At 30.2% G+C, this 18,628-nt stretch overlaps 1 protein-coding gene across 2 annotated transcripts in view; it reads left to right on the forward strand.

Moving 5' to 3' along the window:
* The window catches only part of LOC126849344 (homeodomain-interacting protein kinase 2), an 89,347-nt gene that overhangs the window by 45,899 nt on the left and 24,820 nt on the right, over window positions 1-18,628 (forward strand). For both annotated transcript variants that reach the window (XM_050591078.1, XM_050591079.1), the window contains exon 3: window positions 18,343-18,490. The gene's annotated coding sequence lies outside the window, so the exon portion shown is untranslated. The remainder of the gene's footprint in view (window positions 1-18,342; window positions 18,491-18,628) is intronic.

Genomic DNA, 18,628 nt, shown 5'->3' on the forward strand with positions numbered 1-18,628 from the left:
AAGCTTCAATCGCTACTATAAAGATCACTATGCCAATCAATATCACATATGTTTTCTTCATATCTTATTTTCAATTTTCTTCAAGAATCACCGTACATACGTTTTGTTGCTTTTTTGTTTGCTCGCTACGATTAATTGCAACTACACACGCGATTTAACAAATTAATGACAAGTACAATATAATAGTAATTAGAAGAAAAAAAAGAGACTATCGAAAACATGCAAGCAGTGGCAGAAATTGTCTATTTATTACGATCGTCGTTGATCACGAAAAGCAATAATGATTAGTTCGTCTCGTAGAAGAGAAAAATGATGCAGTCAAGCGCACGGTAGTGGTTAATATAGACAACGAATATGACCCTTCTTCCCTCAGTCAATCGGCTTTTATATGCATTATCATTTCCTTTTCTGCCAAATGCGAGATAAGATATCTCTAAATCTCGTTTTTCTCCCTAATCGGTTCGCCATATTCTAAATGTCGTCATTTAGCCAAAGATAATAATTTATGAGCTTTTTATATTTAACGTTTTTCATATTTAACATTCTCATATTTTTATAATCTCAACCTTTCAAAACAAATTTAAATGCCGAAATACATTCTTTAATTAATTTCGCATTTAATCGCATGTATTTAAAATGAACGGCATTTTCAGTTACATTGCATATTGTTGCACAATGTATAATTATATATTAAATAACATAGCAAATACAATGGAATAATTAACGGATCACGCACGAATGCCCTTTCCTCTGCACGGCCGGACATTATTGTCCGGTTTTTCATTTCTGCCATACATTATACCTTCTTTGTTAGCGACTCGTGCCGGTGCGTGCTTCAATCGGGACCAGTGAAATAAAGCGGAGCTCCTTCTACCCCCATGTTGAGCCACCCCTTTCCCGATTTCGGTGACTCGCGAGCGATTGCGGTTTCAATTATTAGCTCGACATGCGGCACGCGTAGGTGGACAAAGCATTGGAATGGATGGAGTATTGTCGTGACGAAAATCGCATTTGACTTGGTTGCGCAACGCACCCCGTGGTCATTAATCGCGCATTAAGCCCACGCCGATCGTTAGTCTCGTTCTCTATCGCCATGCTATTCTTTCAGCTGCCTAATTTGCGGTTTCGCCCAACTTTCTCGTCCATCAATTTATTGTACCGCTTGAGCAATACTAGATTTACTTTTGAAAGTTATCGCTGCAGATTTTTTAACAAATGACTTTAGCATATTGAAATGTTGCTTTCACTTATTGTGATTCACTTGTCAAGTAAAAAATTATAATTTCTTTTTATATATGTAAATTTTCCTTTAAATTTTTTAAATCATGAAATATCTCTTTATATTTTTTTTAACCTAACATTTTTCTTAGAAACGATAGATATAATATTTTATATATTTTTGCATAAAACTTTATTTTATTTCAGAGAAAAACTTAAATAACAACATTTCAAAAATTGAAAAAGAAAGCCTCGACAGAGAAGAGCTGTATTATTCGAGTTTTGTTTGATTTAGATAAATTTACGTTATTTTTGCAGTCTCCAAATAAACTTTTCCAAAGTAAACATCCGTTTGAATTGTGTCTACATTGTGCGCTGTAGCAGAATCCAGATCCAGTATGTCTTTTTTATTTTTATTTTTAATATGGATTTCTTTATCAGTATTTTTATCGGGAAATTCGTGCCGCGATAAACTGTTGTAAAACTTTGAACAGTCGCAGATAATATAGAAATGCGTGGAAACCATAAAATATATAGAAAGCTACAATTATTGACGATTGAATACTTTCTTTTAGCGATCCTACTATGCTTTTTTGAACTAGCGACGATTAATTTCGATTTGACGAAAAAATTTTTAGTTACCTTCGTAGAAATTATCATTTTGCGAAAATGATTATTTATCTTTAGGATTTTTTGATAATTAAACAATCTAAATTGCAATAAATCGGATTTTTCGGATTGTTTAGAGCTTTTTTGGTATATGCGAATAGAGAAATAAAGAGAGAAAGAGAGAGAATATAGATAAAATAAAGTAACATTAGATATGATACATTGTGGAAAGAGAATAAAGAAAAACCGGTTATTTCCGTTTCGAATTTTTTTTCGGTATATTTCTTGTCATGCTAGAAAATATATCTTTGGCTTCTTTCCTCTCGCAAATTCAATTATATATCATAATAAATTATATCGTCTATCGAAAAACAGGCGATGGAGCCAAACATTAAAAAAGTTTCAAAAAACGAAATACATCGTCGTTTCGGTGCATCTGCTCGTTTACGAAACCCTTCGAATTTTATCGAACGATCTTCGCTCAGCGAAATCATCGAGCAATGCTTTCTTTTTTTTTTCTATGGCTAGATCGTCGTTATCGTGATTAAGTTTTAAGGATCTATTCAAGCTATCTAATTTATCGAAAATATACACCAAATTGATGATTGAACTTTCCATTGCAAACGCGTTAGAGGAAAACATCTGCTGTACTGCGAAACCCTTCGACGTTTATCGGTTAATCGTCACAAGGAAATTGTTAAAAATAATATTGAGAGATGATCTAGCGACCCCGCGGAGTGACACAACGCCGAGATTTCGATAGATCAAAGCCAGAGATCGATTTTGTTCAATCGACCATCTGCTACGTCAAAGGGTTGTTTGTGGCAAACCCTTCTTGGACCTTTACGTGCGAGTGGTTACCCACAATGCACGGCGAAAGGTGCACTAACAATACGAATAAACGGGTACATTGATTGTTTCATTTGTCAATATCGAATATTCACGAATACCGTTCAGTTAAAATAATTATTGACACTTTGCAGTCCAAAATTATTTCAAAAACTGCCGATGGGTTACTTGTAATAATTAATTTCCGTCATGCGTCATATTAATCACACGGTTGGAGAAGAAAAGAGTATATAAATGAAAGTTTCAATACAATAAGAGTATATTTTATTTTTTAAGAGTTTGTGGGAGAAACAAACTATAAATTTAATGTTTTTAACTTTAAAATTAATTTTCGTTGCTGAATATTTGCACGGATCTCTTTAATTATAGATTTTGCGATAATTTTTATGAGTAATAATAATAAAATTAAGTAATAGATTGTTGTATATTATGGCAAATTTATTTTTATATAGAAAGGCAGTAGGTTCGTTGTCGTGCACATCTGCCCGAGCAGAATCGAATCGTGATTTTTCTATGAGAACCGGAAGTGACCGAATTAACAGTTGCATGTTAGCTCGATAATATATGTGAGTACGCGTAACACGTAAAAATTCCCACAAAAATTTATATTGGGCAAGCGTTTCCAACTCGCGCGCGCACACAGTTTCCCATAGAACACCCCCAACTATAAATAATGTATGTCGATTTGCTTTGCTTCATAGCAATTTCACGCGGTGCCGTGACACACCGAGACGAGACAACTGGACAAAAGAGGGATTTACATAAATTCCTTTCATACGATTCAGTGTGATCCGAGATTGACGCTTCTGATGAATAAATTTTCTAAAATCTTTTTTATAGGAAGCTGAAGAAATCGTGACAAGGAAATTGATACCTAGATTCGTAAAAGAGATTTACGAGTAAATATCTCGCATGGTCATCTCTGCGCGATTTTATCACATATATTTTGCCATGTGTAAATCCGCAAACAAATCTATCTATTCTTAGTAAAAGAAATTAAATTCATGAGTAGAGAGAATCGGAGAAAAGATTATATACTGCACAGGGAATAACTCGCATATCGAATATATGTAAAATTATAACATTTCATGCCGCGTGTTATCTGCAATGTTATCTGGCGTGAAATATAGTGAAAAATGTATCATATAACATCATTATGTCATATTTTCATTTCGTCATTTTTTTATCTGATATATTTTTCATTTTGCATATTAATTATTGACATATTACAAAAGAAAACATTTACAGTGATTATTTAAAAAAAAGTTTCTAAAATTTTTCTTTTTAATATTGATATCTTATTTTAGGTATATCAATCAAATTCATTTACATACATATTATAAAAAATTTTAAAATTATAAAATTATAGATAATTATAGAATTAAAGATAATTTGAAGATGATAATACTTTAAATTACCTTTAATTCTATAATTATCTTTAATTTTGAAATTTTTTATTTTAATACTACTTGATTTTAATACTACACTTTCCTTCACTGTTTAATGACTTACTTGCCTCAGGCAAAAGAGAGTACGTATATTATGCGCATTGCCGAGTTTTGTTCAACTCGATATATAATTATGCGAGAATTAACTCGAATATTAACTCAATTTATCCTTTCGTCGCGCGCGCGTCGGTTCGTCGCGAATTAACATACAGCTCATGAGCCGATATGCGGTGTGTAAATTGTGCGAAAACTTTCGCGAGGGACACCTGCAAAGACGCAACGCGAAACGGAGAGTATATACGGATATATGCGTAAAATTTATGTTGCGTGAAGCAACCGTCGTCCTCGCAAAAGAGCACTTTTTCCTCCTCGTGAGAAACGGTTGCGATGGCGATCGTCCGTAACGCGTCAAAGCGCAAAAAGTTTTACGAGATAATTGTGATATTCGTAAATAAGGGGTAGGTATGCGAGCGAACGCTTTGATGCAGCAAAGGACTTGAGAAGGAGAATGGATAGAACTTTGTTATCAAGTCTGATTATGGAATTATATGCACATTGCGAAAAGTGTAATCGTAATTAGAAAAAAAATATGTTGGACATTTTTATCTGAAAAAATATTATAAGCAATTTCCCCTTAATTATACGCGCTATAAATTATGATATAATTTGATATGATTTTTTTCAACTTATTAGTATTGTTATTATTTTTTGCAGTATATATTGATATTATTTATTTCGGATAATTTGCTATTTATGCTTTATATACGAATTGGCGAATTGCGCTTTGTAATTTGTACTGCCGATTTCCATAATAACATAATGATATTCAACGTTTTTTATTCAACGTACCTTCTATCGAAAATGCATTCACGATTTCGTAATCGCGATCCGAGTGAACGGTCATCGACGCCTATGTGTTTCATAAACGTTAAAATTTCCGTTGGAGCATTGTAGGAAACGGTCGACAGAATCCTTTGAAAGTATTTCCTTTCGGAGGTATCCACTTCCGGATTAAGAACCCATCGTCACGAAATCGATCTGGGAGGGGCGCACGCGCTTCCTGCGTTAGTGGTATGGTTTCCCATAAACGTACAGTCATTGATATTGATTAGATACATTTGAGTAATTGGCACGATATAAGAAAAAAACTTTAACTAAATTTAAAAGAAAAAATTTAATATTTTAATTTTAATAAGCATAAAAAACATATTTTTTGTATTGATCATTGTTTATATTATTATTATTATCTTCTAGTTACTGCGAGAAAGAAGGAGAGAGAGAAAGATTTTTTTATTGTCTTTAATTTATATTTTAATGTGCAAAAGGAAAGAAGGAGATGTATATATTTCGCCTGTTTTTTTTTCCATGATAGCGTTTTATCTTGTAACTTCCTCTCGGAGATTTGTGAATCGATCCGGCTTATCACATGTATAGGAATGACAACGACATCATGACTCACGATAACACGTCAATTTTCATCGACGCAATTACACGAGGAGTATAATATATTTTATCGGATATTAATACGCTATTCGGTTATACAAATGTTATCCGAATGTCGTTTCGTTTGCAACGCGTGAAAAATTGCATACATATATCGACGTCGATAAATCGAGTCTGCATTAGATTTTCCGTTTCAGCTGTGCCAGAAAATTTGTTGATCCTTATTATTCTTAATTGCATATGAACAATATATGAGAAAAAAGGAGTTTTACGATTTTATTTAATTTGATTTAATTTAATTTTATTTTAAAATAAATAATAATAAATTTATTTTTTTATAAATTTATTTATTTTAAAAATTTATTTATTTATAAATTTATTTATTTTAAAATAAAATATAATAAAAGAAAAATCTAATTCAACACGAAAATGAAGTAAATATAATCTCGAAAAAATTATATTTACTTCATTTTCGTGTTGAATTAGATTTTTCTTTTACTGATACGTTTATGAAAGTTGTTTCTATTTAATAGAATTATATTTTCCATAACATCCGCAATGTATATCGATTTACGAAAAGAACAGAATGTGATCGTCGTTTAAGGGTCTTCTTTATGTAACCATGACCCGTCACTTCCATGCTGGGGGCACGTAAACCATATGGTTCATGGTGATCGATCATGCACGCGATCATTTTGGCATTCAAGCTATCGAATTTGCGAAATTTAAACTTTGCACGCGCGAGTAATTTTTTGCTACACTTGAACAGCTTCGTGAGAAACTAACTTTACGTTTTGGCTTTGTTATTTTTGACGTACTTTTAGATTTATTTTACTAATAACTTTTAAATATATCATTAAAATGAGTATATGTTTCACAAAAGCACTGCGTGTGTATATGTGGTGATATATATTACAAATATTTCACACTAAAAAAAAGAAATAATACGATCGCATTAATTTAATATTAAGTAAATTTTTTTATTATTTAAAATATAATAACAAATAAATACAATAAATAAAATAAATAAATAAATAAATAAATAAATTAAAATAAAATACAAAATATAAAGCATGGTAAAATATAATAATATTGTAAAATATAAAATAGATTATATTTTTCATTTAATTTATCATTTTCTGAAAGCTATTATCACACATTTCGAGCAAGATAATCTTTATAAAATAAATTTAATTAAAGAAAGACAAATTAATTGCATAATCTTGGCTGATTTTATTGTTTATTAATACATTGATACATTTGTTAATCAAGTATAGACAATGAGAGTGGAAAAGGACTATGGGGTGCGTAGCGTTTGTCAATTAGTGTTCAATTATAATTAATTTGCAAAAATTAACTCACGGCATACGTTACATAAAAACGGTTCTTATTTTGACTGGAAACCTAAAGTCGAGTTTTGCGAAAAATTGCGTTTGCGTAGTAAAATTGCGGTTGCATAATTTGTGAATTCGTTCGAGGTGTTCGAGCACATTGTTCATTGTGTGACAAGCTGCACCTGCAGTTTTACGATTGCTAAAAGCGGAAGAACTCCCCCAAGTACATGCTTCACCTGTGCTTTTCTGTCCTCGGACGTGTGCAGGATACGATAAAAGGACAATGGATGGGTATGTTAAAAACGGCATTTATCTGCATAAAGATCGATGCTCAAAGACTCGATGCGTTTAAAATGCTTCACGCAGTTTACGATCCGTCACCAGTGATTATAATCCACTTAATTTATATTAAAAATAAAAATATGAATGACATACACTCATTATATAGAGTGAGTATTTTTAATGTTAACAGGCAAATATTGTACATAGACAAAAAAAAAAACTAAAATGCATTTTGTAGCTTGAAGTTTCAGCTTTAACACACTATCGGTAGTTTTTAATTTTTAATTTTTTTTATCTTTCTTGTTCTGTGTTTTAAAAAAAGAATACATTATTTTGTTCTTTAAAATTACGTATTTTTGATACTCTAAATAAAATTTTTGGTACTCTAAATAAAAATTATTGAGAGACCAAAGATATTTATTTTAATTCGCCCAATCTGAAAATGTAATAAAAAATATGGATTTCTATTCTCATCTGAATTTAAATAGACATCTCAAACCAAGATCACCATTATATGTTCCCCTTTAAATTATACTACAATTTTTATTAAAAAAATTTTTTGTAAAATTGCATATTTTCGAAATATTTGCCTGTTAGTATTAAAAAGACTCACTCTCTATATATAAATTAAATATTTCATAAAAAATTAATATTATGTTATTACCTTGTACATTATTTTTTATGGCAAATTTAATTGTGGAAGCAGTTTTCTCATTTTTGCCAGCAGTTTTTCGCAAATTTATCTGGAATGATTCATGTATAATTTTATATTATTGTATTTTATTTTTTAACAATTTTTTAGATATAATTCGGAAATGATTTACTAAAAAAGTAACATTCAGAAATTATTTTATCAATAAAGTATTCCACCAACAGGAGATATACGTGGATCGTTGCCTTCACTGCATTACCTTCTTTTGATTACACTGATGCTTTGCTTATGCGCTCTTTGATAAAGGTACCTCTCTACCTTATCCATGTATCTTGCATTTGATATAAGATGTCACTACACATCATTTTCTTGATACATATATATATATATATATATATATATATATATAATTTATTAATTTGTATTTATATATATTGTAAAATAATAGATATGCGCATGATATATTTTTCCATTTTTTAATTAAGAAAAAATAAAGACGTATAAATTTAATAAAGTATTGTGAATATCAAGATTTTTATTTTAATTTATTAAGAATGATTTCATATATGAAAAACAATTTTAATAATTCAACTTCCGCTCGTTGTATGTGTGTGTAATAAATTTCTTTTGTAAGATAGTGAAAAGTCAGTTTAATCGCAGTATCTGATACTGCAATGACAATACCTGATATAGTATTTCCTACACGGCATTATCTTTCGAAAGTTTCCTTTATCGAGTGAAAGTCACCGTTAATTCGACGAAAAACTGTCCTTTATTCCAACTCTCAACATGTTACATGAACACACATAATTCAATTTATTATTAGAAATATACAATATATATGCATATAAGATTAATAACACATATTATACAATTTTTTTTATTATAATTTATAAATATTATAACGTTAGTTAATTAATCGTTTTAATTACAATTTCAAATTATTATGTGTGGAATTATGTGCGTTTTAATTTAAATTTTTAATTATTAATAAATAAATTTGCGCGTTAGGAGGAAAATAAATTTTCGAGTAGAGATCGCAGTGTTTTTACCAAGGTTTTACGTTCTCCATTGTAGAATATCGCAAGACTACTTGTGTAAATTACATATAGACGCGAAGAGTGTATAGATATCAAGGTGGAAGACTCTCGCCGGTACTCACTACCACTGATAAATTTATCATTCGTGTCTATTTACAACTGAATCAATAATCAATGTCTTAGATGCACCTCGCGTGTAGACGCAATCGTGCACCCGCATCGCGAAAACATGATTCCAAGGCACTTTACGTTACCCCGTTTATTTCAACTTTCATATGGGATCGCGTTTTGTGACAACTATTCTGAAAAAAATATTACTCTTTTTATAAAATATAAAACTAAGAATATCTTGTTTTATCAATCTTTTGACAAATTGAAAGAGTATTTACCTCTGAATCGTGTTCAACAAGCATTGGATTATTTGGGGAAAGTAAATAGAATTTTAAGTCAATAACAGAATGATTTTCGGTACATTTGTATTATTCTCTTCCTTTTCAAAGAGAAGGTGAAGCTATTTGTAACACAATTGAAGGGATTACAAATTATTGAATATCCGAAACAAATATTTCAATTTAGGAGTTAAGATATGGACGTATAAAATCGCGCTATTTTTTTTTTTTCTTTTTTTCTTTATAAACTAAACATAACATTGGCAATATTACACTTCAACAAAAAACGTTATTCATCGTTATTGACAAATTATTAGAGTCTGCGAAAAAGTAAAAAGTAGCTAAATACTATTTAAATTCTACTGCGATTGTATAAGTCTTGTATTTCGATATATACGCATTATTAACTTAATGATTATTTATCTCGTCGTTGATTGAAAAGCGATAGATAAATGGAACACGAGTCATATACACGTCCGACATTAAGATGGCGACCTGCATGATCGAGTGGGATTACATGTGTCATATATGTATGAATACATATAGACATATGTATATATATATATAATTAACTATATATATATATATATTATATATATATATATTTTTTTTATTTTTTTTCTGTATATATGCGCAGTATACATACATATAAATATTCGTTGAGTGGCTTCATCTCGATTAAATTGAAAGCCTAGCGAAAGCGGAAAAAATAATATCTCGAAATATAAGAATTAATCCACTTTTGTTTATTATTTGTCGCATATAATATCGCGATTTAATCATCATAATTTTATCATTTGATGTACCGTATAAATTATACATACAACATTACATTATCTTACTCACACAAAATTTCACAAATACGTGTGTTTTTCCGTATTTCGTGATGTAATTTATTGTACCGACTTATTGTAGAAATATCACGCTTGATTAAATTGCATTGGAAATATCTCGTATTTACATTCGATGTGATTATCGGCAATACAAAACTGGAACGTTTTCATTTTTACATGCAAATCATTGTTTTTGAACAGCAGCCGCATACATATTTTGCACAATACAATGAAAAATTATCTGATTGTAATAATAATTAATATTCTGCAAATAATATACACTGCGCAAAATGCATCGCCAGAGTTTCACGTTAAAAACAAACATTTTATAAATTAAATTTGAACATGTAACATGAATCATTTTTCGCATTATATTTCCGTTATTCCAAACATTCCTGCATTGGAATGTACGCAGAAAAAATTCTTAAATATAACATTTTAGATCTCATATCATTTCGGATCAAGGACATTATTTTCATAAACTATTTTCATAAACATCTAACTAAAAGCTTTGAATTATGGATTATGGTAATAAAGTCTGTCAGTTTACTGCGTGCATCTGACACATAACTTCCGGCTGTAAAAAAATAAAATATATTGTAGCTTTATGAATAAAAATCTATGAAAAGAATACATATAAATAAATAACATTAGCTTTCTTTCGAAAATTAGCATTTATTTTTTTTTAATTAATATTAATTTTTAAAAAATTTCATTTATATTTTAACTTATTTATGCGTAAAAATGTGAATCTTTCTTTTTAAATATTTTACTTGAGAGTTCTTGAAATACACAAAAATGAATTGGTTTTTATGATTCTTGTACGTTCTGCGAAAAAAATGTATGCATATACGTGTGAGTGAAATTATTAATAGAATTCTGTCCTAATTTTTGTCACAAATTATAAACCATGTATAACGTGGGTATTAAATGAAACTTTTAATTTTTTTGCGAATGCGTTATTAAGACTATTGAAAAAAATTATTTCGACGTATTGTCATCATGTCATAAAATCATTTATCGAAAAAACATTACTTTTCTTCTCTACATGAGCATTTGAAAAATTGATTAAAGGCAGATGCGTCTGTTATTAGAACGTTTCCGTGCAGTGCAAAACATTACGCTTGCTCGAAATGATAAACGATGTGTACGAGCAATGTCGTTAATCATTCATGATTACAGTACGGAGAGACATTTCGTGGTGTGCGTATAAGCTATTTTGCATAGAATTATACATGGATGTCCTTAATTTTCATAAAAAAATAAGAAAATTCCGACTCTTGTTTGCCTACTGTTAATTTAAAAAGATAAATTCGCGCGTTTGAGAATATATTTTTTGCTTATTTACAAACGACATGTGTTTGATCGTTCTTCTTTCTCGTAAGGCCTGGTTAGAAATTCGTCTTTTTATTTCTATTTCAAAAGAAAAATTTAGAGTGCAAAGTGAATACAAAATTCACAAAAACCTAATTATTAGCCTAATTATTCGTTTATTCACGAAAAGATACATTTTGCAAATAATATGTAGTTTAAAGAAATTGACGAGTTATTACCCTACGGAGTAGTGTATCCGCAAAAACTTTTTGGCTACAAAAATGTCATCAACATCACGACTATTGTTTTTTCTAAGGAGCAGTGTATCTCGAAAGACATATTGATTTTTTATTTTCTTATATTAAGAAGTTAGGAAAGAATCATACGAATATTGGTCGGTCCTTTTATTATGAAGTTTCAGTATGAATCATATCTCAAAAGATAAATTTAATTATATGCTACTAGAAAGAAGCATTGTAAATAATGATTCTTTTATTATGGAGTGCATCTTGACAAAATCCATACAATTTTGAGTTGGGAGCCAGAAATTAAAAGAATGCCGAGAATAATGGAAGTATCATGTCTCGAAAAACATGTCCAGTTATATGAAATGTGGATTTCAGAAAACAGAGGAGTATCGGGAAAAGTGAGCTTTTACTATGGAACAGAATATATCTCGAAGGATATGTTGAGCTTATCCAGAAATTAAGAGAATGTCACGAATGATGGTCCTTTTATAATGGCAGCAACACATCTCGAAAAACACGTTCAGAGCTGGTGAAATTCAGGAGACGGGAGAGCGTTGTCAGAGATTTTCTTTACTAGGGAGCGGTATACTTCGAGAACTATATCCAGTTACAAGTTTGTGAGATCCAGGAGTCAGTAGCCTCTATTGTCACATCTTTCCTACATCGAACTCGCCCTAAGAACGCGATATTCGCTATGTAGCTTCGCGCACATCTCACTATCATCACTTGTTTCTTCGTCATTCGTTTTCATAGAGAAATTATTGCCATGGACCGAATGACTTTGAGAATCACAGGAAACACTCTGATTAATTCGCGTCGTTAATTAGCATTCAATATTCAGCCGACAATATTATTTTATGAGTATTTTCAGGATGTGAATTCGCAAATTTATATGATACTAAATAATTAATTAAATAAAATAGAAAGGATACAGATAATTGTATGAAATTATTACGAACTTTTTGACGAAATATTTATTTAACGTATATTATTTGCCAGGATAGATTATTCGAGAAAAATACAAAATATATATATATATAAAAATATATTTTCATACTCGTATAAACATTTGTCATCATCGTCACTGAAACAGTTTGCCGTCAGATTTAAATTCCAGACTACAATATTTAGATTTAAGCTCGAATGCATCGCTATGAGCGAGATTGACAATGAATAAGCTTATAATGGATATATTATAGTTGAAACAAATTTTTAGTTAGGTTTATTTAGTAAAGCTGACAATCTCTCATTTTTTATGTGCAAGGTGATTGGTAAGGATTCGAAAGTCGCATAATATGTTCCCAAGGAAGCAGATAAACGGGCTTCCGTCTTGCGAAGCACGGAAACCGCGACAATCTTAAAAAATGTAATGATATCGTGAGAGGATGTTATAGAAGAACGAGAATGAGTTGAACTAAATTCGGCCAGTGTATAAGTAATAAAATTATTATTTATTAATTATATATTAATTATATATTAATATATTATTATATATATATATATATATATATATATATTATATTATATTATATTATTATATTATATATATTATTATATATTATATATATTATTATATATTAATTATATACTTCGTGTGTGAGAGAGTAGTAAACCGATTAAATCTATACACATCTAACGAAACCTTGAACACTGATTTGGAAAAGAAACGTCGAATATATTATTGGACAAGTTTGCTTGAGATTTTTGTTTCCAGAGAATTTATTGAAATATTTGATTAAATTTTCATACTAAATCTCTTAATTTTATCATTTATTCAATCGATAATTCGCTTTTTCATTTACGGATGCAGAAGAGTCTTTGAGTAAAATTGAAAAAAAGTATAAATTAAAATTTAATAATCAATTTACGATTTATAATCTTTTAATTATATCGTGATATCACTTGTACGTATATATATACTTTTCCCCAGATATATCTAATGTATCGCACATGCGTTGCTCACTATGACGCACTAACGGGTAACAGAAATATAGTCCGGTCAAGGAAGGAGATGATGGAGGCGTGGTGACGTGGAGGAAAACGGTTTCGAGAGGAGAGACACGTGTGTTATCGAGTAAGAAACGAGGGAGAGAAAAAGAGAGCACGATAATGCGGACTTGTATAGGAGGTCGAGGCCGAGCGCAAAATTTAGATGTGAATGTGACGACGAAAAAGATTCAAGCACAAATACGAGGAAAAGCATGTTTGCCTAATTCTTCTTTATCCTAATTCTATTACTGTAATTTTTTAGAAGTGATATTGATAAATGTTTGATATTGATAAATCTCAATTTTATTGATAAAAATGCCTGTGAAATCTAATAACAGTGAAAACAGAACATTATTGTTGTAATTGTGAAATTTCTTATGTCACAAAATTTTTTGCAGAAAAAATAAAGAACAAGTATGAGATCACGATATCTCACTAAATGTCAAGGATGTTTTGGGTGTATATTCATAGTAATAAAAAATTGTCAAAATTTAAGAAAAAAAACATTTCTTGCGTTTATACTGTTTGAAAAATGAAATAAATAAATCCATAAGAGTATAAAAAAGTTAAAGTATCACAAAATAATGTGGCGTTTGACATTTTCGTAGAAGGAAATAGTGGTAATTAATATTTTTTCTAATTTATGATAAAAACTTTTGATCTTGAATATTTCTTGAAATCAATTGCAAAAAAAACAAAAAAAAAATGAGTAATTCGCGGAAAGGGAGAGAGAGAGAGAGAGAGAGAGAGAGAGATAATATTTTTATTTTAACACAAGGGGTCGTATGATAAATTGATGATTTGTTTTTCGCCTAACGAATTACGATGTCTTTTTCTTATGCAGCATTGATTTTTAAAGAATTTCTTTCTTGTTGCGTCATTAATGCTTTTATTGTTTTATTAGATTATACGATTTACCGATCATGGAAAACTTTATTCTTTTTTTCTAGTCCGCTTCTTTTTTTCTTTTTCCGATTTTTCATCGTCCTCACTCGAAGTTCTTTTCTTAATGAACAGTCCAGGGCCATTTGAAAGGTAAACCTTCGAGCAAAACGACTTTCAGAGCCTGCAGTAATGTACTTTCACATTTGCGAGACCAAGGCATTGAATCGTTGGAAACTCGTTTCGTGTTACAAGAGAGCGAGAGAGAAAGAGAGAAAGAGAATGTAAGAATAAGCGACAGGAGAAAAACGAGAGAGAGAAAGAGAGAGAGAGAGAGAGAGTAAGGTAAGAAAGTAGGAATACACGGAGGAGAGGCACCAAGTCGTGTTTTTCACGATAGTGTGCATCAGCGATTTGTAAATTTGCTAGTGAGAATTTTCCGTCGAAAGCAAATCGCTCTCGATTATCCGCGTCAAAGAGTGGGAATAACTTTCGGAATTTTCACGACTATAAACGAAAAATCGTTACAGTTTAAGGGACATGTCGAATTTACCGGCGAAATCGCACGATTCTGTGCGCGTTTGTTCGCCAATACCGGTACAAGTCGCTACGTTCCTGGCTGCACTTTGGGAACTGTGGCCGCTGCAATGCAACTCTGCCAGCACTCTGATATTTAGAGAGCGATCTGTATTCACGTCCCCGTACATAGGACACCCAGTACGGTGACCCAGTGACACGTGGAAAATCTTAGCGTCGTATCGCGTAATTACTGCTGGCCGAATAGAATTGTCTAATTGCGATCGAAAGTTTCTAGACGAATGCGCAACGATGAGTTGTGAGCTAATTTTGACGATGATCGAGCGAGATGACAGCGGTTGCATCGGTATATAATAATGCTCTTTTTTTCAACTCAAAAGAATCACTCGTATCGTGACTAATATCGATGCGCGACAATCATATAAAATAGCTGATATTGATAAGTCTCAACTTTATTGATAAAAATGCCTATGACATTTAATAACAATAGAAATAATTGAACATTGTTGTTGTAATTGTGAAACTTCTTATGTCACAAAATCTTTTGCGGAGAAAATAAAGAACAAATATGAGATCACGATATCTCACGTTAAATGTCATTGAAGATGTTTTAACTGTACAATAGCAGCAAAAACCTGTTGAAATTTAAAAAAATTAAATAAACATTTCTTGCATTTATATTGTTTGAAAAATCATATAAATAAATCCGGATTATAAAAAAAGTTTAAGTATCATAAAATAATATAGTTTTTGATATCTTTGTAAAAGAAAATAATTTTATTAGTTAATATTTTTTCTAATTTATGACAAAAACTTTTAATCTCGAATATTTCCTGAAATCAATTACAATAAAGTCAAAATTTTTTTTGTAAAAATATTTATTAGGATTTTCTTAATATACATATATGAAAATTTTTATTTTGTTGGCAATGTTTTTTCCTTGTCAAATTTGTCGAGAAAAGAGCTATAATGCATGATTTTCCATAAGAATTAATAGTAACTTTAAATTTAATTAATTTTCAAACCGTTAAGAGAATTATGTTTTTGCACAGATATTCAGAAAATAATAGGACAGTCTACGAAAATAATAAAATAGTCTACGAAATTTTCATGCTTTTGTCAATGTTTCGACATATGATACATCCATCTTTAAGTGCGCACACGCGTTGATTGATGAAAAATATTTCAAATTGACGTAAAAGATTTTTATATATTAAAAATTTGAAAAAAGCGGGAAGGAAGGAAGGATAAAAATCAGTAATGAAAGTTAGAAGTGAAGAATGTCACTGCATGAGAAGTTTCTTAATAGCCAACAGTAAACATGATATCAAAAAAAAAAAAAACAAAAGAAAAGAAAAACGTTAAAATGAAATTCTGGCTTATCGCATTCAAATTGAATTTGGTGAAACTTTATTATTTCCAACGTCTGTTAAAAGCAGTTATGATAACAGTTATGATAGCAAACCATTTAGAAATAAATTGTTATAAGTCATATTAATTAATGTTATTATTTATTATTTTATTTAAATCAAATTATTTTAAATCAAAATATTTCATTTAAATTAAATTGTTTATTAATGTTTAGAGTTAGTTGTAAGAAAGTCCTGATTCACGCAAGTATAAAGTAACTTTCTCAGAATGATTGCTGGCTCCTTGAGATCCATGGAAAAGAGTCAGTCTTCACACTTTTCTATATTTATTCCTTATTAAAAAATCGGAAAAAAATAGAAGTTTTGGAAAATCTAACTCATATTTTATTCTTGTCTGTTTTATTTGATGCATTGAAATCGTGCAATAAAATAAAGAGATATTAAAATATCATCTCTGTAGCTTGATACATAGACACTTTTCAATTCATCGAATTTTTCCACATCGAATTTGACTGAAAATCGCTATCGTGGCCAAGTAATTTTTTAAAAAAACGGCTTTCGCTTATCATCTAAAATTATATTCGTGGGTGGAGCTGAAAGTACACGGCATGGTTTTGCATGTACCGAATTAGAAGTATTTCGCGCCGGCTGTCTTTATATTGGCATTGACGCGAATCGCGTTCTCTCGAAGATCCGGTTTCACTTGGCTCACGCAGAGACGGGAAGATATTCCGCGACGAGCGCGCGAGTTGTGTGTGCGTGTGTGTGATTCAAGATTTCTTATTATATTATCATTTCTCGCTAACGCGGCGACAAATATGCGCGTAATTGACAATGAGATGCAAAATTATGTCAATGCCGAAAAGAAATTTCATATATATTTTCTCAAACATACATCACGATTGTAACTATAGAGAAATTAAATAATAATTTTTTTTTAAAGTAATTCTTGTCATAGAATGTTCTAAAATCATACGATGTTTCTTTAATGAAAAATTATTTATATTATTTAGAGTCGATTTTTTCTTAGGAATGATATCGAGAAAGATTATTATTTCTTATTGCAATTTTCCAATATTATATAACTTTGTAATTAAATTTCGTATCAAAATTTCTCTCTCTCACTCTTGCTAAATTCCACATAAAATGAACAAAAAAATTCAATTTTTTGTTCATCTGGTTCTTCGAAGTTTAGTTCGTACAAACTTTCCTTTTTCTCTCAATCAAATATAATTCGAAAATTATAAATCTCTTAATATTTTCGTTAAAAAAGAATTAAAGAATCTTGTTTAAAGAGAATTTTTCATTAGAAAGAATATATCCGATGATTTTGAAATTTCTATTATAGATAAATAACAAATTATACATATATAAAAAAATATCTGTCTAAAAGTATGTATTATACAAGCTGTATTAATATTCAATATATTTTAAAATTCTATACATAACATTTACATATTTATTAATTTATTGGCACATCACATATGTACATACATACATTCTTTATTTTGTTTTTTATGCAAATGGATATATTTTCGAATTTTTTGATTTCTATTAATTAATCATTTATCACATAAAAAAGTTTTTTTGGAAAGAAATTCAAGAGAGAGCGTCATTTTTCGCATTATTATAAATCGCGTCATCAGAGCAGGGTTAAAAAAATAGACGTGTCTGTTATATTTAGCTTAAACATATTTTTGCGGCCCGGCAGAATTGAAGAGAGACCCGCAGTTATTTTCCGGTACATTTTATTATTTAAATTGTGCTTTTATCATGGCACGTTTGTGAAAGTGTTTATAGGGCGCTTGAAATTTTACTCATTTTTGCTCCGATTTCACAAAACGCGATTATAAATCGCCGATTTAACTTCAGTGTAAGATCCATTGTTTTCGTATTTTTTCGTAGGGAAGCAGTTTGGTGCAACGCGAAAGGAGAATGAGAAACCACCGACGGTGGAAACTGTTACGATCGTGCTCCATATAATGATGTGGAAGCTAACGTTACGAAGAATCGGCCACGTTGATGAGTAAACTATACGTGCGCGAATATCGAGGTAAAGTTCATGGTTTTTATAAATCAAATATTTCTTGTTTATTTAACGCCATTTATAAGACAGAAGTTTAACTTTCGAATTAGTATTTTAGCCGAGAAATAACTTATTATGATCGTGAAATATTTTCTTGTTCAAGAA

This window comes from Cataglyphis hispanica, chromosome 4, assembly GCF_021464435.1.
Source record: "Cataglyphis hispanica isolate Lineage 1 chromosome 4, ULB_Chis1_1.0, whole genome shotgun sequence".
NCBI lineage: Eukaryota > Metazoa > Arthropoda > Insecta > Hymenoptera > Formicidae > Cataglyphis > Cataglyphis hispanica.